Genomic DNA, 23,506 nt, shown 5'->3' on the forward strand with positions numbered 1-23,506 from the left:
GGCATATTCTGATGTATTGTGCTTTATTATTTTTTGTGCTAACGACTCGTTGACCTGCTCGTCTACTATGTTCTGCTCACTATAAGCCATACGCCTAGGATGCTGATACACAGGTAAATCATTTGTTAGTACAATTTTCATCTCTATAGGGCAATGCACATTTCGACTCGGCTTGTATTCCTCAATTATCTTTCTTATTTGATCTCTCTCTGAATAGGGCAAATGTGAAAAATCAATATTTATAGCTTCACTCTGCTCTAAGTTCACCATACACAAACTCTGAAACTCATTCAGCAACTCCGTACATGAATTAACATTTTCCCTCTCATCTCTATGTTCTGGAACATTGCGCCTAGTACTTACTTGACTTCCTGATCTGAGGACTAGTGCTGTTCCATCTCTTGTTACCTTCATGTCCACACTCTCTAAAAGAGTTCTACCCAATATAGCATCAAATCCCATGTCATCGTCCGCAATTACGTGAAATTCTACAATTAAGTCAATGTCATCAATCTGCACAGGTATTGTGATACTACCGAAAGTCATAATTTAGCTTTCACCAATTCCCGTTAAACATTTACTACGTCCTGCCAGTTTTCCTCTACCAAGCTTCAAAAACACATTTCTGCTTAGAAGACACAAATCTGCACCTGTATCGACCAATCCTTTAAACACAACTTTTCCGTAGTTTACCGATTTCAACTCTAATCCTGACGAAGTGAACGTGCTTGATGGCTTTGTCCTACCATTCTCCAGAACTAGATTGGTTGCTTTCTCCTGTTTAATTGCCATGTCGACCTTGCATTGAGCAGCTCTATGTCCTAGCTGGTTGCATCTGAAACACCTGTTATCTCTTTTTGGACAATCCCGCTTAATATGCGACTCATCTCCGCAGTTAAAACAATTTTTAAACTTTTCCGCTGATTTCACTAACTTTTTTTCTCCTTTATTGAAGTGTGAGTCAAACTTCCCTTGTGATCTCACCGACCCTGTCATTTTCTGGTATGCCTCAATTTGCACCTTCAATTGCCTCATATTCCTAGCTTGATACAGTAAAGCCTTGTTTGTACTAGAATCTGGAATCCCGCTGACAAAATATTCAATTAAACTTTCGTCATCCATCTCGATTGTCTTTGCCAACTCCATCAGAGCGTACAGATACTCGTGCAACGTTTCGTTCTTCCTCTTCTGCCGCTTCCCTAGCCTACGATGTATCTTAGCTGATGACACCTTCACCCCAAATTCGTCGATCAATGCACCCTTTAAAACATTCCAATCACGAATATCGCGTTGACTTCGAATAAAAAGCTTCGCTGCCCCACTGAGCAATTGTTTGGCATAAATGAACACCTGTAATTGGTTCCATTCCACCGTGAGTGCACACTCCTCGAGTTCTTCGATCCACTGATTAATGTCTGGTGAACTTGTACCCGAAAACTGTGACACACTGCCATCTGCATCTTTCAAAGTAAACCATGACCTTCCTGAATTAGAACTGTCTGCTTGCCGCCTCTGACCAGATCCAATTGGATTTTCATCTCGCCTTTCATTTCCCCTTGCTTGTTCATTATTTGAGGCCACTGTTCTAAATGATAACTCTTCATTAATCTCATCTGCAGTCTCTCCCTCATCCCTAACTTCTTCATCGTTTTGATCGGTTTGAAAACCATAGTGAGCCAGCAGTCTGTTTTGCAATTCAACTTTTCTTCCGGTTCTATTTAAACCTATCTCGGCCAATTTATCGCGCAAATCTGCCACCAACAGTGCCAAAATCTCATCTCTATTCATTTTTACAAACTTGTATGAAATATAATAGAATAAGAAATGGATCTATGCCGCTCGCTCGACAAAGTACAGTTTTAGAATCCAGTTCTTCTCAGACCTTACAATAATTAACAGTATTCCGCTCTTTAAACTTGATGTTATGTTATTGAAAATGTAAACTTAACACTATGTTAATTACCACTGCTACCGCCGTTATTGTCTGTCTGCTTCTTTGCAATATTTCGCTTGCACTCACCAACAACAACCAATTCCAAAATGTTTTCGTTGTCGTCGCACCAACACAGCTCCAGAATTTTCTGTCGTCGTCACACCAACACAGCTCCAAAATTTTCTGTCGTCGTCACACCAACACAGCTCCAGAATTTTCTGTCGTCGTCACACCAACACAGTTCCAGAATTTTCGTCGTGACCAGCCGCCTTTTTCACCGTACAGTACTTGCAAACCACTAGCTACCTTCTCTGCTCCACGCCTTTCTCCTTGTCCAGATGATGTCCACCGCCAACGATCCTGCCTATTGCACGTTGCTGACCATCTACCAAGTCTTACGTTGCCTTCAGATTGGGTACTGGGTCTCTTTATCGCCGTCTCTGCTGTTTACGCCGTTCCTCTCTATTCCTCTGCTTTTACAGTTACTGACTGCTGCGTCTCGTTTCCACGCACTCACTGCCTTGTCAATTTTCTCGTCGTCTTCTTGCTGCAGACTTTTTGCGTTGACCAGCTGCCTTTTTCGCCGTACAGTACTTGCGAACCACTAGCTTCTCTGCTCCACGCCTTTCTCCTTGTCTAGATGCTGCTCACCGCCAACGATCCTGCCTATTGCACGTTGCTGACCATCCACCAAGTCTTGCGTTGCCTTCAGATTGGGTACTGGGTCTCTTTATCGCCGTCTCTGCTGCTTACGCCGTTCCTCTTGATTCGGTTTGCTTCGGTTTTTCTTCTTCTTTTTACCGTAGCTGCATGCTGCCGTCTTGCTCACTCTCGCGTTGCTTTGCCAATTGCCTTTTGTTTGAATTTTCGCGCAGCAGAGTTTTTGCAGATTTCTTCCAGAATGTTCCAAACAACGCCACCACAATTCACCGAGTTCTCGCAATATTTGTAAAACACAACTTTAGTTTGATTACTTTCCGTTTGTAATCGTTCAAATCCCGGTTGAGCCCCAAAAATTGTGGCCCCGGATTTTCCGTAGTTGTACTTTAGTCCAGGACGCCAGGTTTTATTATGAATATTTATTTATGAATATTATTTAAGATTAGTTATGATTACAACGGTCGCTGTGCTTTAAGTATATTTTGATTAATACAGATATTTGCGCTCGTAATTTGCGTGTGGCTGAGTGAGACTTTGGCACCGAATTAAATGGCGTCGATCGTTGAGGCTGTGTTTTCTCGTCTCTTTGTTCGCCGTCCGCTTCTAGTCTCTCTCTCTCTGTTACTTCCTCTGTTATCTCTACAGACTCTGTTGCTCTCCCACCAAATCTCACATTCGGCCCTCCTGACATAGAGTTCGCCCCGAACTCCTTCATAAATTCGGCCACCGTAGATGTTTTAAAAGGGCCTTTTCCTTCACCCACTCTTTCTACATCATACCGGCCGTGCTTGTGAATCTTGACCACCTTATAGGGCCCTAGAAACTTTCCCCTCAACTTCAATCCAACACCATATTGGGTCCGCCTGATTGCAACTAAGTCATTGATCTTGTACGGCTTTTCATCCTTTCTTTTTCTATCAAAGACTGAATATTGTCCCTAGCCTCTTTCCTTAACTGCTCACGATCTTCGTCTAGCTCACCTATGAGAGACTGCTGTACCAATTCTCTCAATTCAGCTATGTCAGTTATAAGCATGTCTACTCCTGTTACAAGTTTAAATGGGGCGACTTTGGTACTCCTAGGTTCGACATTGTTAATTATCTGTTGCACTCTACCCACGCGCCTATACCAATTTCCTGGATTTTCTAAGCTCATCTTTGACAGCATCGGTACTACTATTTTGTGCATTCTCTCGACCTGTCCATTGCCTCTAGGTACGCCTGTAGCTATTAACAAATGTTGTATCTTCTGCTTGTCACAGTACTCTTTGAATAAGTGCGATGTGAAAGCTGCGCCACGATCAGTGACAATTCTGAATGGGTTACCAAATGATACTGCTTGCCTTTCTAAACAGTTCAGCACCTCCTCTACTCCGGTACTACGTGTGGGGTAGAACCAAACGAATTTTGAAAATGACAGTTTTGAAAATCAACAACTACCAAAATGTGATTATATCTTTTCTTTGTAATCTCCATCGGCCCCAGATCCTGTGTTTTCTTCACCGAAAAATGTCCCTGCCTGTGGGCGATCTGTATTATTTCGGTTTCCATTTGAGATGGAACAACTATTAACTCTCGGCTTAGATATTTGAATAAGATTTGGTTTGCCATATAATAATCCTCGTATCCCTGCTTTTCCACCAGATTCCTGACCACCCTTATCCATTCATCTGCACACTGCGCATCCTTAAGCCTGTGCATAACACTCTCTGTTAATACGTACCAAGCAACTCGACTGAGAGCGTCTACGTGTCGCATCTTCGATCCTGAACGATGTTCTATTTCGTAATCGTAGTCCTGCAGATACACTGCCCACCTAGCTACTCTTAATGGAACGTCTTTCTTTTTCATCGTCATGGCAAACGCGTTACAGTCCGTAATGATTTTAAATTTCAGTCCGAGAACATACACACGCCATTTAGTCAATGCTCCTATTACTGCTAGCACTTCAAGTTCGTATGAATGATAGTTTTCCTCACATGGCTTTGTTTTCTTACTCATATACATCACTGGGTGCAGCTGACCATCTTCTGGATCCTTTTGTAACAAGACAGCCCCAAAACCTAACTTAGAAGCATCCGTGTGTATCTCCGTAGATAATTTAGGATTGTACAATCATAAAACTGGTTTCCTAGTGAGAGCGGCTTTCAATTGCTCGAATGCTAATCGCTGCAACTCCTTGAACTCGAACTTAGAATCCTTTCTCAACAAATCCGACAATGGCCTGGCTATGACTGCGTATCCTTCAATGAATTTCCTGAAATAAGAAGTCAGCCCAATGAATCGTTGTATAGCTTTTTTATCCTTTGGGATCGGAAAGTTTGCTACGCACTGTGTTTTCTCCTTACCGGGTGTTATGGTACCATTTTCTATAACATACCCCAAGAAATCTACCTTACTTTGCAAAATTTGACCTTTACTCCAGTTTATCTTCAAACCATTCTTTCTTGTCACTTCTAGCACTCTTTTCAACTTCTGTAAGCCTTCCTTAACATCCTTACTTGGTATAATGATATCATCCATATATACTACAGCGTCACCCTTCTGAACCAATTCTCTCATTACCGCAACTATGAAACGTGTGAAGATTGCAGGCGAATTCGAAATCCCAAACGGTACAAATAGGAACTCATATTGTCCTTTCTGCGTTACAAATGATGTATACTTTTGTGACTGAACTACAACTGGTACGTGGAAATAACCGTTAGTCAAATCTAATGTCGTAAAAATCAAAGCTCCTTGCAATTTCTCAATAACATCCTGCATCTGTACCATCGGAAAGTTATCTCGCACTATTTTCTCATTTAACTTGCGATAATCGCAGCATAGACGTTTCTGTCCATTCTTCTTTGGTACTAATACAATCGGAGAGGCATATTCTGATGTACTGTGCTTTATTATTTTTTGTGCTAACCACTCGTTGACCTGCTCGTCTACTATGTTCTGCTCACTATAAGCCATACGCCTAGGATGCTGATACACAGGTAAATCATTTGTTAGTACAATTTTCATCTCTATAGGGCAATGCACATTTCGACTCGGCTTGTATTCCTCAATTATCTTTCTTATTTGATCTCTCTCTGAATAGGGCAAATGTGACAAATCAATATTTATAGCTTCACTCTGCTCTAAGTTCACCATACACAAACTCTGAAACTCATTCAGCAACTCCGTACATGAATTAACATTTTCCCTCTCATCTCTATGTTCTGGAACATTGCGCCTAGTACTTACTTGACTTCCTGATCTGAGGACTAGTGCTGTTCCATCTCTTGTTACCTTCATGTCCACACTCTCTAAAAGAGTTCTACCCAATATAGCATCAAATCCCATGTCCTCGTCCGCAATTACGTGAAATTCTACAATTATGTCAATGTCATCAATCTGCACAGGTATTGTGATACTACCGAAAGTCATAATTTGGCTTTCACCAATTCCCGTTAAACATTTACTACGTCCTGCCAGTTTTCCTCTACCAAGCTTCAAAAACACATTTCTGCTTAGAAGACACAAATCTGCACCTGTATCGACCAATCCTTTAAACACAACTTTTCCGTAGTTTACCGATTTCAACTCTAATCCTGAAGAAGTGAACGTGCTTGATGGCTTTGTCCTACCATTCTCCAGAACTAGATTGGTTGCTTTCTCCTGTTTAATTGCCATGTCGACCTTGCATTGAGCAGCTCTATGTCCTAGCTGGTTGCATCTGAAACACCTGTTATCTCTTTTTGAACAATCCCGCTTAATATGCGACTCATCTCCGCAGTTAAAACAATTTTTAAACTTTTCCGCTGATTTCATTAACTCTTTTTCTCCTTTATTGAAGTGTGAGTCAAACTTCCCTTGTGATCTCACCGACCCTGTCATTTTCTGGTATGCCTCAATTTGCACCTTCAATTGCCTCATATTCCTAGCTTGATACAGTAAAGCCTTGTTTGTACTAGAATCTGGAATCCCGCTGACAAAATATTCAATTAAACTTTCATCATCCATCTCGATTGGCTTTGCCAACTCCATCAGAGCGTACAGATACTCGTGCAACGTTTCGTTCTTCCTCTTCTGCCGCTTCCCTAGCCTACGATGTATCTTAGCTGATGACACCTTCACCCCAAATTCGTCGATCAATGCACCCTTTAAAACATTCCAATCACGAATATCGCGTTGACTTCGAATAAAAAGCTTCGCTGCCCCACTGAGCAATTGTTTGGCATAAATGAACACCTGTAATTGGTTCCATTCCACCGTGAGTGCACACTCCTCGAGTTCTTCGATCCACTGATTAATGTCTGGTGAACTTGTACCCGAAAACTGTGACACACTGCCATCTGCATCTTTCAACGTAAACCATGACCTTCCTGAATTAGAACTGTCTGCTTGCCGCCTCTGACCAGATCCAATTGGATTTTCATCTCGCCTTTCATTTCCCCTTGCTTGTTCATTATTTGAGGCCACTGTTCTAAATGATAACTCTTCATTAATCTCATCTGCAGTCTCTCCCTCATCCCTAACTTCTTCATCGTTTTGATCGGTTTGAAAACCATAGTGAGCCAGCAGTCTGTTTTGCAATTCAACTTTTCTTCCGGTTCTATTTAAACCTATCTCGGCCAATTTATCGCGCAAATCTGCCACCAACAGTGCCAAAATCTCATCTCTATTCATTTTTACAAACTTGTATGAAATATAATAGAATAAGAAATGGATCTATGCCGCTCGCTCGACAAAATACAGTTTTAGAATCCAGTTCCTCTCAGACCTTACAATAATTAACAGTATTCCGCTCTTTAAACTTGATGATATGTTATTGAAAATGTAAACTTAACACTATGTTAATTACCACTGCTACCGCCGTTCTTGTCTGTCTGCTTCTTTGCAATATTTCGCTTGCACTCACCAACAACAAGCAATTCCAAAATGTTTTCGTTGTCGTCGCACCAACACAGCTCCAGAATTTTCTGTCGTCGTCACACCAACACAGCTCCAAAATTTTCTGTCGTCGTCACACCAACACAGCTCCAGAATTTTCTGTCGTCGTCACACCAACACAGTTCCAGAATTTTCGTCGTGACCAGCCGCCTTTTTCACCGTACAGTACTTGCAAACCACTAGCTACCTTCTCTGCTCCACGCCTTTCTCCTTGTCCAGATGATGTCCACCGCCAACGATCCTGCCTATTGCACGTTGCTGACCATCTACCAAGTCTTACGTTGCCTTCAGATTGGGTACTGGGTCTCTTTATCGCCGTCTCTGCTGTTTACGCCGTTCCTCTCTATTCCTCTGCTTTTACAGTTACTGACTGCTGCGTCTCGTTTCCACGCACTCACTGCCTTGTCAATTTTCTCGTCGTCTTCTTGCTGCAGACTTTTTGCGTTGACCAGCTGCCTTTTTCGCCGTACAGTACTTGCGAACCACTAGCTTCTCTGCTCCACGCCTTTCTCCTTGTCTAAATGCTGCTCACCGCCAACGATCCTGCCTATTGCACGTTGCTGACCATCCACCAAGTCTTGCGTTGCCTTCAGATTGGGTACTGGGTCTCTTTATCGCCGTCTCTGCTGCTTACGCCGTTCCTCTTGATTCGGTTTGCTTCGGTTTTTCTTCTCCTTTTTACCGTAGCTGCATGCTGCCGTCTTGCTCACTCTCGCGTTGCTTTGCCAATTGCCTTTTGTTTGAATTTTCGCGCAGCAGAGTTTTTGCAGATTTCTTCCAGAATGTTCCAAACAACGCCACCACAATTCACCGAGTTCTCGCAATATTTGTAAAACACAACTTTAGTTTAATTACTTTCCGTTTGTAATCGTTCAAATCCCGGTTGAGCCCCAAAAATTGTGGCCCCGGATTTTCCGTAGTTGTACTTTAGTCCAGGACGCCAGGTTTTATTATGAATATTTATTTATGAATATTATTTAAGATTAGTTATGATTACAACGGTCGCTGTGCTTGAAGTATATTTTGATTAATACAGATATTTGCGCTCGTAATTTGCGTGTGGCTGAGTGAGACTTTGGCACCGAATTAAATGGCGTCGATCGTTGAGGCTCGTAGTCCTGCAGATACATTGCCCACCTAGCTACTCTTAATGGAACGTCTTTCTTTTTCATCGTCATGGCAAACGCGTTACAGTCTGTAATGATTTTAAATTTCAGTCCGAGAACATACACACGCCATTTAGTCAACGCTCCTATTACTGCTAGCACTTCAAGTTCGTATGAATGATAGTTTTCCTCACATGGCTTTGTTTTCTTACTCATATACATCACTGGGTGCAGCTGACCATCTTCTGGATCCTTTTTTTTTTTTTATAAAGTAAGGGAGCCTTTGGCCAAAAATTCCGAACACCAGCCACAGTGAGTGGCCTGGCAGACGGGAATAAATGTAATTGGTGTCAGCAGCAATGCCCTCACTAGACGTTCATTGGACATTTCTGCTCCCCAAGACAAGGAAGTAACAAGACAGCCCCAAAACCTAACTTAGAAGCATCCATGTGTATCTCCGTAGATAATTTAGGATTGTACAATCATAAAACTGGGTTCCTAGTGAGAGCGGCTTTCAATTGCTCGAATGCTAATCGCTGCAACTTCTTAATCTCGAACTTAGAATCCTTTCTCAACAAATCCGACAATGGCCTGGCTATGACTGCGTATCCTTCAATGAATTTCCTGAAATAAGAAGTCAGCCCAATGAATCGTTGTATAGATTTTTTATCCTTTGGGATCGGAAAGTTTGCTACGCACTGTGTTTTCTCCTTACCGGGTGTTATGGTACCATTTTCTATAACATACCCCAAGAAATCTACCTTACTTTGCAAAATTTGACCTTTACTCTAGTTTATCTTCAAACCATTCTTTCTTGTCACTTCTAGCACTCTTTTCAACTTCTGTAAGCCTTCCTTAACATCCTTACTTGGTATAATGATATCATCCATATATACTACAGCGTCACCCTTCTGAACCAATTCTCTCATTACCGCAACAATGAAACGTGTGAAGATTGCAGGCGAATTCGAAATCCCAAACGGTACAAATAGGAACTCATATTGTCCTTTCTGCGTTACAAATGATGTATACTTTTGTGACTGAACTACAACTGGTACGTGGAAATAACCGTTAGTCAAATCTAATGTCGTAAAAATCAAAGCTCCTTACAATTTCTCAATAACATCCTGCATCTGTACCATCGGAAAGTTATCTCGCACTATTTTCTCATTTAACTTTCGATAATCGCAGCATAGACGTTTCTGTCCATTCTTCTTTGGTACTGCGTATCCTTCAATGAATTTCCTGAAATAAGAAGTCAGCCCAATGAATCGTTGTATAGCTTTTTTATCCTTTGGGATCGGAAAGTTTGCTACGCTTTCTCGTTTTCTACGTTTTCTCCTTACCGGGTGTTATGGTACCATTTTCTATAACATACCCCAAGAAATCTACCTTACTTTGCAAAATTTGACCTTTACTCTAGTTTATCTTCAAACCATTCTTTCTTGTCACTTCTAGCACTCTTTTCAACTTCTGTAAGCCTTCCTTAACATCCTTACTTGGTATAATGATATCATCCATATATACTACAGCGTCACCCTTCTGAACCAATTCTCTCATTACCGCAACAATGAAACGTGTGAAGATTGCAGGCGAATTCGAAATCCCAAACGGTACAAATAGGAACTCATATTGTCCTTTCTGCGTTACAAATGATGTATACTTTTGTGACTGAACTACAACTGGTACGTGGAAATAACCGTTAGTCAAATCTAATGTCGTAAAAATCAAAGCTCCTTACAATTTCTCAATAACATCCTGCATCTGTACCATCGGAAAGTTATCTCGCACTATTTTCTCATTTAACTTTCGATAATCGCAGCATAGACGTTTCTGTCCATTCTTCTTTGGTACTAATACAATCGGAGAGGCATATTCTGATGTACTGTGCTTTATTATTTTTTGTGCTAACCACTCGTTGACCTGCTCGTCTACTATGTTCTGCTCACTATAAGCCATACGCCTAGGATGCTGATACACAGGTAAATCATTTGTTAGTACAATTTTCATCTCTATAGGGCAATGCACATTTCGACTCGGCTTGTATTCCTCAATTATCTTTCTTATTTGATCTCTCTCTGAATAGGGCAAATGTGACAAATCAATATTTATAGCTTCACTCTGCTCTAAGTTCACCATACACAAACTCTGAAACTCATTCAGCAACTCCGTACATGAATTAACATTTTCCCTCTCATCTCTATGTTCTGGAACATTGCGCCTAGTACTTACTTGACTTCCTGATCTGAGGACTAGTGCTGTTCCATCTCTTGTTACCTTCATGTCCACACTCTCTAAAAGAGTTCTACCCAATATAGCATCAAATCCCATGTCCTCGTCCGCAATTACGTGAAATTCTACAATTAAGTCAATGTCATCAATCTGCACAGGTATTGTGATACTACCGAAAGTCATAATTTAGCTTTCACCAATTCCCGTTAAACATTTACTACGTCCTGCCAGTTTTCCTCTACCAAGCTTCAAAAACACATTTCTGCTTAGAAGACACAAATCTGCACCTGTATCGACCAATCCTTTAAACACAACTTTTCCGTAGTTTACCGATTTCAACTCTAATCCTGACGAAGTGAACGTGCTTGATGGCTTTGTCCTACCATTCTCCAGAACTAGATTGGTTGCTTTCTCCTGTTTAATTGCCATGTCGACCTTGCACTGAGCAGCTCTATGTCCTAGCTGGTTGCATCTGAAACACCTGTTATCTCTTTTTGGACCATCCCGCTTAATATGCGACTCATCTCCGCAGTTAAAACAATTTTTAAACTTTTCCGCTGATTTCACTAACTATTTTTCTCCTTTATTGAAGTGTGAGTCAAAACTTCCCTTGTGATCACACCGACCCTGTCATTTTCTGGTATGCCTCAATTTGCACCTTCAATTGCCTCATATTCCTAGCTTGATACAGTAAAGCCTTGTTTGTACTAGAATCTGGAATCCCGCTGACAAAATATTCAATTAAACTTTCGTCATCCATCTCGATTGGCTTTGCCCACTCCATCAGAGCGTACAGATACTCGTGCAACGTTTCGTTCTTCCTCTTCTGCCGCTTCCCTAGCCTACGATGTATCTTAGCTGATGACACCTTCACCCCCATTCGTCGATCAATGCACCCTTAAAACATTCCAATCACGAATATTGCGTTGACTTCGAATAAAAAGCTTCGCTGCCCCACTGAGCAATTGTTTGGCATAAATGAACACCTGTAATTGGTTCCATTCCACCGTGAGTGCACACTCCTCGAGTTATTCGATCCACTGATTAATGTCTGGTGAACTTGTACCCGAAAACTGTGACACACTGCCATCTACATCTTTCAACGTAAACCATGACCTTCCTGAATTAGAACTGTCTGCTTGCCGCCTCTGACCAGATCCAATTGGATTTTCATCTCGCCTTTCATTTCCCCTTGCTTGTTCATTATTTGAGGCCACTGTTCTAAATGATAACTCTTCATTAATCTCATCTGCAGTCTCTCCCTCATCCCTAACTTCTTCATCGTTTTGATCGGTTTGAAAACCATAGTGAGCCAGCAGTCTGTTTTGCAATTCAACTTTTCTTCCGGTTCTATTTAAACCTATCTCGGCCAATTTATCGCGCAAATCTGCCACCAACAGTGCCAAAATCTCATCTCTATTCATTTTTACAAACTTGTATGAAATATAATAGAATAAGAAATGGATCTATGCCGCTCGCTCGACAAAATACAGTTTTAGAATCCAGTTCCTCTCAGACCTTACAATAATTAACAGTATTCCGCTCTTTAAACTTGATGATATGTTATTGAAAATGTAAACTTAACACTATGTTAATTACCACTGCTACCGCCGTTATTGTCTGTCTGCTTCTTTGCAATATTTCGCTTGCACTCACCAACAACAACCAATTCCAAAATGTTTTCGTTGTCGTCGCACCAACACAGCTCCAGAATTTTCTGTCGTCGTCACACCAACACAGCTCCAAAATTTTCTGTCGTCGTCACACCAACACAGCTCCAGAATTTTCTGTCGTCGTCACACCAACACAGTTCCAGAATTTTCGTCGTGACCAGCCGCCTTTTTCACCGTACAGTACTTGCAAACCACTAGCTACCTTCTCTGCTCCACGCCTTTCTCCTTGTCCAGATGATGTCCACCGCCAACGATCCTGCCTATTGCACGTTGCTGACCATCTACCAAGTCTTACGTTGCCTTCAGATTGGGTACTGGGTCTCTTTATCGCCGTCTCTGCTGTTTACGCCGTTCCTCTCTATTCCTCTGCTTTTACAGTTACTGACTGCTGCGTCTCGTTTCCACGCACTCACTGCCTTGTCAATTTTCTCGTCGTCTTCTTGCTGCAGACTTTTTGCGTTGACCAGCTGCCTTTTTCGCCGTACAGTACTTGCGAACCACTAGCTTCTCTGCTCCACGCCTTTCTCCTTGTCTAAATGCTGCTCACCGCCAACGATCCTGCCTATTGCACGTTGCTGACCATCCACCAAGTCTTGCGTTGCCTTCAGATTGGGTACTGGGTCTCTTTATCGCCGTCTCTGCTGCTTACGCCGTTCCTCTTGATTCGGTTTGCTTCGGTTTTTCTTCTCCTTTTTACCGTAGCTGCATGCTGCCGTCTTGCTCACTCTCGCGTTGCTTTGCCAATTGCCTTTTGTTTGAATTTTCGCGCAGCAGAGTTTTTGCAGATTTCTTCCAGAATGTTCCAAACAACGCCACCACAATTCACCGAGTTCTCGCAATATTTGTAAAACACAACTTTAGTTTAATTACTTTCCGTTTGTAATCGTTCAAATCCCGGTTGAGCCCCCAAAAATTGTGGCCCCGGATTTTCCGTAGTTGTACTTTAGTCCAGGACGCCAGGTTTTATTATGAATATTTATTTATGAATATTATTTAAGATTAGTTATGATTACAACGGTCGCTGTGCTTGAAGTATATTTTGATTAATACAGATATTTGCGCTCGTAATTTGCGTGTGGCTGAGTGAGACTTTGGCACCGAATTAAATGGCGTCGATCGTTGAGGCTCGTAGTCCTGCAGATACATTGCCCACCTAGCTACTCTTAATGGAACGTCTTTCTTTTTCATCGTCATGGCAAACGCGTTACAGTCTGTAATGATTTTAAATTTCAGTCCGAGAACATACACACGCCATTTAGTCAACGCTCCTATTACTGCTAGCACTTCAAGTTCGTATGAATGATAGTTTTCCTCACATGGCTTTGTTTTCTTACTCATATACATCACTGGGTGCAGCTGACCATCTTCTGGATCCTTTTTTTTTTTTTATAAAGTAAGGGAGCCTTTGGCCAAAAATTCCGAACACCAGCCACAGTGAGTGGCCTGGCAGACGGGAATAAATGTAATTGGTGTCAGCAGCAATGCCCTCACTAGACGTTCATTGGACATTTCTGCTCCCCAAGACAAGGAAGTAACAAGACAGCCCCAAAACCTAACTTAGAAGCATCCATGTGTATCTCCGTAGATAATTTAGGATTGTACAATCATAAAACTGGTTTCCAAGTGAGAGCGGCTTTCAATTGCTCGAATGCTAATCGCTGCAACTCCTTGAACTCGAACTTAGAATCCTTTCTCAACAAATCCGACAATGGCCTGGCTATGACTGCGTATCCTTCAATGAATTTCCTGAAATAAGAAGTCAGCCCAATGAATCGTTGTATAGCTTTTTTATCCTTTGGGATCGGAAAGTTTGCTACGCACTGTGTTTTCTCCTTACCGGGTGTTATGGTACCATTTTCTATAACATACCCCAAGAAATCTACCTTACTTTGCAAAATTTGACCTTTACTCTAGTTTATCTTCAAACCATTCTTTCTTGTCACTTCTAGCACTCTTTTCAACTTCTGTAAGCCTTCCTTAACATCCTTACTTGGTATAATGATATCATCCATATATACTACAGCGTCACCCTTCTGAACCAATTCTCTCATTACCGCAACAATGAAACGTGTGAAGATTGCAGGCGAATTCGAAATCCCAAACGGTACAAATAGGAACTCATATTGTCCTTTCTGCGTTACAAATGATGTATACTTTTGTGACTGAACTACAACTGGTACGTGGAAATAACCGTTAGTCAAATCTAATGTCGTAAAAATCAAAGCTCCTTACAATTTCTCAATAACATCCTGCATCTGTACCATCGGAAAGTTATCTCGCACTATTTTCTCATTTAACTTTCGATAATCGCAGCATAGACGTTTCTGTCCATTCTTCTTTGGTACTGCGTATCCTTCAATGAATTTCCTGAAATAAGAAGTCAGCCCAATGAATCGTTGTATAGCTTTTTTATCCTTTGGGATCGGAAAGTTTGCTACGCACTGTGTTTTCTCCTTACCGGGTGTTATGGTACCATTTTCTATAACATACCCCAAGAAATCTACCTTACTTTGCAAAATTTGACCTTTACTCTAGTTTATCTTCAAACCATTCTTTCTTGTCACTTCTAGCACTCTTTTCAACTTCTGTAAGCCTTCCTTAACATCCTTACTTGGTATAATGATATCATCCATATATACTACAGCGTCACCCTTCTGAACCAATTCTCTCATTACCGCAACAATGAAACGTGTGAAGATTGCAGGCGAATTCGAAATCCCAAACGGTACAAATAGGAACTCATATTGTCCTTTCTGCGTTACAAATGATGTATACTTTTGTGACTGAACTACAACTGGTACGTGGAAATAACCGTTAGTCAAATCTAATGTCGTAAAAATCAAAGCTCCTTACAATTTCTCAATAACATCCTGCATCTGTACCATCGGAAAGTTATCTCGCACTATTTTCTCATTTAACTTTCGATAATCGCAGCATAGACGTTTCTGTCCATTCTTCTTTGGTACTAATACAATCGGAGAGGCATATTCTGATGTACTGTGCTTTATTATTTTTTGTGCTAACCACTCGTTGACCTGCTCGTCTACTATGTTCTGCTCACTATAAGCCATACGCCTAGGATGCTGATACACAGGTAAATCATTTGTTAGTACAATTTTCATCTCTATAGGGCAATGCACATTTCGACTCGGCTTGTATTCCTCAATTATCTTTCTTATTTGATCTCTCTCTGAATAGGGCAAATGTGACAAATCAATATTTATAGCTTCACTCTGCTCTAAGTTCACCATACACAAACTCTGAAACTCATTCAGCAACTCCGTACATGAATTAACATTTTCCCTCTCATCTCTATGTTCTGGAACATTGCGCCTAGTACTTACTTGACTTCCTGATCTGAGGACTAGTGCTGTTCCATCTCTTGTTACCTTCATGTCCACACTCTCTAAAAGAGTTCTACCCAATATAGCATCAAATCCCATGTCCTCGTCCGCAATTACGTGAAATTCTACAATTAAGTCAATGTCATCAATCTGCACAGGTATTGTGATACTACCGAAAGTCATAATTTAGCTTTCACCAATTCCCGTTAAACATTTACTACGTCCTGCCAGTTTTCCTCTACCAAGCTTCAAAAACACATTTCTGCTTAGAAGACACAAATCTGCACCTGTATCGACCAATCCTTTAAACACAACTTTTCCGTAGTTTACCGATTTCAACTCTAATCCTGACGAAGTGAACGTGCTTGATGGCTTTGTCCTACCATTCTCCAGAACTAGATTGGTTGCTTTCTCCTGTTTAATTGCCATGTCGACCTTGCACTGAGCAGCTCTATGTCCTAGCTGGTTGCATCTGAAACACCTGTTATCTCTTTTTGGACCATCCCGCTTAATATGCGACTCATCTCCGCAGTTAAAACAATTTTTAAACTTTTCCGCTGATTTCACTAACTATTTTTCTCCTTTATTGAAGTGTGAGTCAAAACTTCCCTTGTGATCACACCGACCCTGTCATTTTCTGGTATGCCTCAATTTGCACCTTCAATTGCCTCATATTCCTAGCTTGATACAGTAAAGCCTTGTTTGTACTAGAATCTGGAATCCCGCTGACAAAATATTCAATTAAACTTTCGTCATCCATCTCGATTGGCTTTGCCCACTCCATCAGAGCGTACAGATACTCGTGCAACGTTTCGTTCTTCCTCTTCTGCCGCTTCCCTAGCCTACGATGTATCTTAGCTGATGACACCTTCACCCCAAATTCGTCGATCAATGCACCCTTAAAACATTCCAATCACGAATATTGCGTTGACTTCGAATAAAAAGCTTCGCTGCCCCACTGAGCAATTGTTTGGCATAAATGAACACCTGTAATTGGTTCCATTCCACCGTGAGTGCACACTCCTCGAGTTATTCGATCCACTGATTAATGTCTGGTGAACTTGTACCCGAAAACTGTGACACACTGCCATCTACATCTTTCAACGTAAACCATGACCTTCCTGAATTAGAACTGTCTGCTTGCCGCCTCTGACCAGATCCAATTGGATTTTCATCTCGCCTTTCATTTCCCCTTGCTTGTTCATTATTTGAGGCCACTGTTCTAAATGATAACTCTTCATTAATCTCATCTGCAGTCTCTCCCTCATCCCTAACTTCTTCATCGTTTTGATCGGTTTGAAAACCATAGTGAGCCAGCAGTCTGTTTTGCAATTCAACTTTTCTTCCGGTTCTATTTAAACCTATCTCGGCCAATTTATCGCGCAAATCTGCCACCAACAGTGCCAAAATCTCATCTCTATTCATTTTTACAAACTTGTATGAAATATAATAGAATAAGAAATGGATCTATGCCGCTCGCTCGACAAAATACAGTTTTAGAATCCAGTTCCTCTCAGACCTTACAATAATTAACAGTATTCCGCTTTTTAAACTTGATGTTATGTTATTGAAAATGTAAACTTAACACTATGTTAATTACCACTGCTACCGCCGTTATTGTCTGTCTGCTTCTTTGCAATATTTCGCTTGCACTCACCAACAACAACCAATTCCAAAATGTTTTCGTTGTCGTCGCACCAACACAGCTCCACAATTTTCTGTCGTCGTCACACCAACACAGCTCCAGAATTTTCGTCGTGACCAGCCGCCTTTTTCACCGTACAGTACTTGCAAACCACTAGCTACCTTCTCTGCTCCACGCCTTTCTCCTTGTCCAGATGATGTCCACCGCCAACGATCCTGCCTATTGCACGTTGCTGACCATCTACCAAGTCTTACGTTGCCTTCAGATTGGGTACGGGGTCTCTTTATCGCCGTCTCTGCTGTTTACGCCGTTCCTCTCTATTCCTCTGCTTTCACAGTTACTGACTGCTGCGTCTCGTTTCCACGCACTCACTGCCTTGTCAATTTTCTCGTCGTCTTCTTGCTGCAGACTTTTTGCGTTGACCAGCTGCCTTTTTCGCCGTACAGTACTTGCGAACCACTAGCTTCTCTGCTCCACGCCTTTCTCCTTGTCTAGATGCTGCTCATCGCCAACGATCCTGCCTATTGCACGTTGCTGACCATCCACCAAGTCTTGCGTTGCCTTCAGATTGGGTACTGGGTCTCTTTATCGCCGTCTCTGCTGCTTACGCCGTTCCTCTTGATTCGGTTTGCTTCGGTTTTTCTTCTCCTTTTTACCGTAGCTGCATGCTGCCGTCTTGCTCACTCTCGCGTTGCTTTGCCAATTGCCTTTTGTTTGAATTTTCGCGCAGCAGAGTTTTTGCAGATTTCTTCCAGAATGTTCCAAACAACGCCACCACAATTCACCGAGTTCTCGCAATATTTGTAAAACACAACTTTAGTTTGATTACTTTCCGTTTGTAATCGTTCAAATCCCGGTTGAGCCCCCAAAAATTGTGGCCCCGGATTTTCCGTAGTTGTACTTTAGTCCAGGACGCCAGGTTTTATTATGAATATTTATTTATGAATATTATTTAAGATTAGTTATGATTACAACGGTCGCTGTGCTTTAAGTATATTTTGATTAATACAGATATTTGCGCTCGTAATTTGCGTGTGTCTGAGTGAGACTTTGGCACCGAATTAAATGGCGTCGATCGTTGAGGCTGTGTTTTCTCGTCTCTTTGTTCGCCGTCCGCTTCTAGTCTCTCTCTCTGTTACTTCCTCTGTTATCTCTACAGACTCTGTTGCTCTCCCACCAAATCTCACATTCGGCCCTCCTGACATAGAGTTCGCCCCGAACTCCTTCATAAATTCGGCCACCGTAGATGTTTTAAAAGGGCCTTTTCCTTCACCCACTCTTTCTACATCATACCGGCCGTGCTTGTGAATCTTGACCACCTTATAGGGCCCTAGAAACTTTCCCCTCAACTTCAATCCAACACCATATTGGGTCCGCCTGATTGCAACTAAGTCATTGATCTTGTACGGCTTTTCATCCTTTCTCTTTCTATCAAAGACTGAATATTGTCTCTAGCCTCTTTCCTTAACTGCTCACGATCTTCGTCTAGCTCACCTATGAGAGACTGCTGTACCAATTCGCTCAATTCAGCTATGTCAGTTATAAGCATGTCTACTCCTGTTACAAGTTTAAATGGGGCGACTTTGGTACTCCTAGGTTCGACATTGTTAATTATCTGTTGCACTCTACCCACGCGCCTATACCAATTTCCTGGATTTTCTAAGCTCATCTTTGACAGCATCGGTACTACTATTTTGTGCATTCTCTCGACCTGTCCATTGCCTCTAGGTACGCCTGTAGCTATTAACAAATGTTGTATCTTCTGCTTGTCACAGTACTCTTTGAATAAGTGCGATGTGAAAGCTGCGCCACGATCAGTGACAATTCTGAATGGGTTACCAAATGATACTGCTTGCCTTTCTAAACAGTTCAGCACCTCCTCTACTCCGGTACTACGTGTGGGGTAGAACCAAACGAATTTTGAAAATGACAATTTTGAAAATCAACAACTACCAAAATGTGATTATATCTTTTCTTTGTAATCTCCATCGGCCCGACGTGGTCTAAGTGATAGGTGGTAACTAATGGTTTATCACCCTTGTCAATGGGAGTTAGGTACCCTTCTTGCCTGCCCGCTTTTGTATTAACTAAGATACACTGCACGCAACCGCCTACCACTCTTTCTACTTTATTTCTTAGTTTAGGGATAAAGTAAGATTTCTCTACCAGATCCTGTGTTTTCTTCACCGAAAAATGTCCCTGCCTGTGGGCGATCTGTATTATTTCGGTTTCCATTTGAGATGGAACAACTATTAACTCTCGGTTTAGATATTTGAATAAGATTTGGTTTGCCATATAATAATCCTCGTATCCCTGCTTTTCCACCAGATTCCTGACCACCCTTGTCCATTCATCTGCACACTGCGCATCCTTAAGCCTGTGCATAACACTCTCTGTTAATACGTACCAAGCAACTCGACTGAGAGCGTCTACGTGTCGCATCTTCGATCCTGAACGATGTTCTATTTCGTAATCGTAGTCCTGCAGATACACTGCCCACCTAGCTACTCTTAATGGAACGTCTTTCTTTTTCATCGTCATGGCAAACGCGTTACAGTCCGTAATGATTTTAAATTTCAGTCCGAGAACATACACACGCCATTTAGTCAATGCTCCTATTACTGCTAGCACTTCAAGTTCGTATGAATGATAGTTTTCCTCACATGGCTTTGTTTTCTTACTCATATACATCACTGGGTGCAGCTGACCATCTTCTGGATCCTTTTGTAACAAGACAGCCCGAAAACCTAACTTAGAAGCATCCGTGTGTATCTCCGTAGATAATTTAGGATTGTACAATCATAAAACTGGTTTCCTAGTGAGAGCGGCTTTCAATTGCTCGAATGCTAATCGCTGCAACTCCTTGAACTCGAACTTAGAATCCTTTCTCAATAAATCCGACAATGGCCTGGCTATGACTGCGTATCCTTCAATGAATTTCCTGAAATAAGAAGTCAGCCCAATGAATCGTGGAAATAACCGTTAGTCAAATCTAATGTCGTAAAAATCAAAGCTCCTTACAATTTCTCAATAACATCCTGCATCTGTACCATCGGAAAGTTATCTCGCACTATTTTCTCATTTAACTTTCGATAATCGCAGCATAGACGTTTCTGTCCATTCTTCTTTGGTACTAATACAATCGGAGAGGCATATTCTGATGTACTGTGCTTTATTATTTTTTGTGCTAACCACTCGTTGACCTGCTCGTCTACTATGTTCTGCTCACTATAAGCCATACGCCTAGGATGCTGATACACAGGTAAATCATTTGTTAGTACAATTTTCATCTCTATAGGGCAATGCACATTTCGACTCGGCTTGTATTCCTCAATTATCTTTCTTATTTGATCTCTCTCTGAATAGGGCAAATGTGACAAATCAATATTTATAGCTTCACTCTGCTCTAAGTTCACCATACACAAACTCTGAAACTCATTCAGCAACTCCGTACATGAATTAACATTTTCCCTCTCATCTCTATGTTCTGGAACATTGCGCCTAGTACTTACTTGACTTCCTGATCTGAGGACTAGTGCTGTTCCATCTCTTGTTACCTTCATGTCCACACTCTCTAAAAGAGTTCTACCCAATATAGCATCAAATCCCATGTCCTCGTCCGCAATTACGTGAAATTCTACAATTAAGTCAATGTCATCAATCTGCACAGGTATTGTGATACTACCGAAAGTCATAATTTAGCTTTCACCAATTCCCGTTAAACATTTACTACGTCCTGCCAGTTTTCCTCTACCAAGCTTCAAAAACACATTTCTGCTTAGAAGACACAAATCTGCACCTGTATCGACCAATCCTTTAAACACAACTTTTCCGTAGTTTACCGATTTCAACTCTAATCCTGACGAAGTGAACGTGCTTGATGGCTTTGTCCTACCATTCTCCAGAACTAGATTGGTTGCTTTCTCCTGTTTAATTGCCATGTCGACCTTGCACTGAGCAGCTCTATGTCCTAGCTGGTTGCATCTGAAACACCTGTTATCTCTTTTTGGACCATCCCGCTTAATATGCGACTCATCTCCGCAGTTAAAACAATTTTTAAACTTTTCCGCTGATTTCACTAACTATTTTTCTCCTTTATTGAAGTGTGAGTCAAAACTTCCCTTGTGATCACACCGACCCTGTCATTTTCTGGTATGCCTCAATTTGCACCTTCAATTGCCTCATATTCCTAGCTTGATACAGTAAAGCCTTGTTTGTACTAGAATCTGGAATCCCGCTGACAAAATATTCAATTAAACTTTCGTCATCCATCTCGATTGGCTTTGCCAACTCCATCAGAGCGTACAGATACTCGTGCAACGTTTCGTTCTTCCTCTTCTGCCGCTTCCCTAGCCTACGATGTATCTTAGCTGATGACACCTTCACCCCAAATTCGTCGATCAATGCACCCTTTAAAACATTCCAATCACGAATATCGCGTTGACTTCGAATAAAAAGCTTCGCTGCCCCACTGAGCAATTGTTTGGCATAAATGAACACCTGTAATTGGTTCCATTCCACCGTGAGTGCACACTCCTCGAGTTCTTCGATCCACTGATTAATGTCTGGTGAACTTGTACCCGAAAACTGTGACACACTGCCATCTGCATCTTTCAACGTATACCATGACCTTCCTGAATTAGAACTGTCTGCTTGCCGCCTCTGACCAGATCCAATTGGATTTTCATCTCGCCTTTCATTTCCCCTTGCTTGTTCATTATTTGAGGCCACTGTTCTAAATGATAACTCTTCATTAATCTCATCTGCAGTCTCTCCCTCATCCCTAACTTCTTCATCGTTTTGATCGGTTTGAAAACCATAGTGAGCCAGCAGTCTGTTTTGCAATTCAACTTTTCTTCCGGTTCTATTTAAACCTATCTCGGCCAATTTATCGCGCAAATCTGCCACCAACAGTGCCAAAATCTCATCTCTATTCATTTTTACAAACTTGTATGAAATATAATAGAATAAGAAATGGATCTATGCCGCTCGCTCGACAAAATACAGTTTTAGAATCCAGTTCCTCTCAGACCTTACAATAATTAACAGTATTCCGCTCTTTAAACTTGATGATATGTTATTGAAAATGTAAACTTAACACTATGTTAATTACCACTGCTACCGCCGTTATTGTCTGTCTGCTTCTTTGCAATATTTCGCTTGCACTCACCAACAACAACCAATTCCAAAATGTTTTCGTTGTCGTCGCACCAACACAGCTCCAGAATTTTTTGTCGTCGTCACACCAACACAGCTCCAAAATTTTCTGTCGTCGTCACACCAACACAGCTCCAGAATTTTCTGTCGTCGTCACACCAACACAGCTCCAGAATTTTCGTCGTGACCAGCCGCCTTTTTCACCGTACAGTACTTGCAAACCAATAGCTACCTTCTCTGCTCCACGCCTTTCTCCTTGTCCAGATGATGTCCACCGCCAACGATCCTGCCTATTGCACGTTGCTGACCATCTACCAAGTCTTACGTTGCCTTCAGATTGGGTACTGGGTCTCTTTATCGCCGTCTCTGCTGTTTACGCCGTTCCTCTCTATTCCTCTGCTTTTACAGTTACTGACTGCTGCGTCTCGTTTCCACGCACTCACTGCCTTGTCAATTTTCTCGTCGTCTTCTTGCTGCAGACTTTTTGCGTTGACCAGCTGCCTTTTTCGCCGTACAGTACTTGCGAACCACTAGCTTCTCTGCTCCACGCCTTTCTCCTTGTCTAGATGCTGCTCACCGCCAACGATCCTGCCTATTGCACGTTGCTGACCATCCACCAAGTCTTGCGTTGCCTTCAGATTGGGTACTGGGTCTCTTTATCGCCGTCTCTGCTGCTTACGCCGTTCCTCTTGATTCGGTTTGCTTCGGTTTTTCTTCTTCTTTTTACCGTAGCTGCATGCTGCCGTCTTGCTCACTCTCGCGTTGCTTTGCCAATTGCCTTTTGTTTGAATTTTCGCGCAGCAGAGTTTTTGCAGATTTCTTCCAGAATGTTCC

At 41.8% G+C, this 23,506-nt stretch overlaps 2 long non-coding RNA genes and 2 other non-coding genes across 8 annotated transcripts; all 4 read right to left on the reverse strand.

Annotated features, from left to right (window-relative positions):
• Positions 1 to 8,904: 8,904 nt before the first annotated feature.
• LOC117194219 lies at positions 8,905 to 9,033 on the reverse strand. The gene has a single exon (XR_004474785.1). It is a non-coding gene; the product is annotated as a U4atac minor spliceosomal RNA (small nuclear RNA).
• A 139-nt stretch (positions 9,034 to 9,172) lies between these two features.
• LOC117192409 lies at positions 9,173 to 16,706 on the reverse strand. Of its 4 annotated transcripts, none has more exons than XR_004474325.1 (5): positions 15,380 to 16,706; positions 14,759 to 15,320; positions 14,348 to 14,699; positions 12,510 to 14,272; positions 9,173 to 9,245 (listed from the first exon to the last, which is right to left on the reverse strand). It is a non-coding gene; the product is annotated as an uncharacterized LOC117192409 (long non-coding RNA). The 4 variants fall into 4 exon arrangements; XR_004474323.1 differs by having other exon boundaries at positions 12,510 to 14,699; positions 14,759 to 14,893; positions 14,969 to 15,320; positions 15,380 to 16,705; XR_004474324.1 differs by having other exon boundaries at positions 12,510 to 14,699; positions 14,759 to 14,893; positions 15,138 to 15,320; positions 15,380 to 16,704.
• LOC117192410 lies at positions 9,291 to 11,696 on the reverse strand. 2 transcript variants are annotated; one of them, XR_004474327.1, is made up of 4 exons: positions 10,363 to 11,695; positions 10,121 to 10,303; positions 9,732 to 9,866; positions 9,291 to 9,672 (listed from the first exon to the last, which is right to left on the reverse strand). It is a non-coding gene; the product is annotated as an uncharacterized LOC117192410 (long non-coding RNA). The 2 variants fall into 2 exon arrangements; XR_004474326.1 differs by having other exon boundaries at positions 9,732 to 10,303; positions 10,363 to 11,696.
• On the reverse strand, positions 13,932 to 14,060 carry LOC117194220. Its single transcript, XR_004474786.1, has one exon. It is a non-coding gene; the product is annotated as a U4atac minor spliceosomal RNA (small nuclear RNA).
• Positions 16,707 to 23,506: the final 6,800 nt, after the last annotated feature.

The sequence above is a fragment of the Drosophila miranda genome (genome assembly GCF_003369915.1).
Source record: "Drosophila miranda strain MSH22 chromosome Y unlocalized genomic scaffold, D.miranda_PacBio2.1 Contig_Y2_pilon, whole genome shotgun sequence".
NCBI lineage: Eukaryota > Metazoa > Arthropoda > Insecta > Diptera > Drosophilidae > Drosophila > Drosophila miranda.